The sequence below is a fragment of the Haplochromis burtoni genome, unplaced genomic scaffold (genome assembly GCF_018398535.1).
Source record: "Haplochromis burtoni strain Fernald_Lab_line unplaced genomic scaffold, NCSU_Asbu1 Contig_1363, whole genome shotgun sequence".
Classification (NCBI taxonomy): Eukaryota; Metazoa; Chordata; class Actinopteri; order Cichliformes; family Cichlidae; genus Haplochromis; species Haplochromis burtoni.
This window is the reverse complement of record NW_024583724.1, coordinates 2,457-3,723: the sequence shown is the minus strand read 5'-3', so window position 1 is coordinate 3,723 and position 1,267 is coordinate 2,457.

Sequence of the window (1,267 nt, the reverse complement as noted above, 5' to 3'; positions counted from 1 at the left end):
TCTGATGTCAAACAATAGTGTGTAAAACATCACAGCACAAAGGTAATATTTTTAAACAGTGTGTTTTGTTACTTTACTGTCAACACAATATTACCATTTATCGTCTGGTACATATACAAGAATAAAGAATTATTCAGTACTAACTTGCACAAACCAAGAAACATAAATTGCAGAAATTCTGACTTCTTTCAGTGGTTGTGTATTTATTTATTTTTTTAAAAAGCAGTAACTTATGTTGTAGTATTTTATTCTATTCTATTCTGTTCTATTCTTATAAAATTACTGGATAATATCAAAATGAAAACTTCACTATTTACCCAAAGGTTACATGTGAAACAATGTTCCAGCGCTTCAGAGTATTATTTATCCATTTTGTTACAACACATGGTTTCTGTGATTTCAGCAGTATCTAACACAGTAATAGGAAAATAGGAAACACTGAGCTGGCCCTGCACTTCCAGTAGATTTATTATTATCCAGGGTCATAAATATTGCTGTGGTGCAAAGCACGTGTGTCTAGGTCCACCATGGCATAAAAACAACAGTACTTGTTGTTGTATTATGATGAGCGAATGTTTTAAATTTAAGCTAACTCAGTTTGTGTTTAGTCAATTAATTTGTATTTTTTATCCAAAGAAAGAACTTGCAAATATCTCTAAATGTTGCATAAGACTGTAAATGTCTTCTTTTGTGCTTAAATGCAAATTAAAGTGTAACACCATGCTTATGCTCTGTTTGACTCTTTGTAAAATTACAAAATGATTTGATTGAAAATAAATTACATATGAAGATGGTTAAGTTCAATCAACTTTACACTGTTTGTTCAAATGCAGGCTACCTGTACTATACAGTTGATTATAAAGTATTTTCATGATTAGGTGAGGTCAGTTCCATGATTTTTCCATGACAGTTTAAGCAGACAAAAGATCTGGAGTTTATATTATTTCACTGGAATGTAGTCATGAGGTCTAAAGAGATGTTAATGCCAGTGAAAGAGGGTGTGATTAGACTCAAAAATCAAAATAAACCCATCTGAGACAGGAAAAACTTGACTAGAAACGGCCGAATCAACAATCTGATTTATTCATAAGAAGAATGACTGAAAGGTCTGAAAGACCAAAGAAGAAAACTAAAGTGGATGATAACAGTAAATATACCCTGTAAATATACAGGGTTTAAAACAAGGTGCAAACATGAGGTTAAACTGAAGAACAAGAACGTCAGATTAGATTTGCCAGAAAACATCTAAAAGACCTCGCACAGGTTT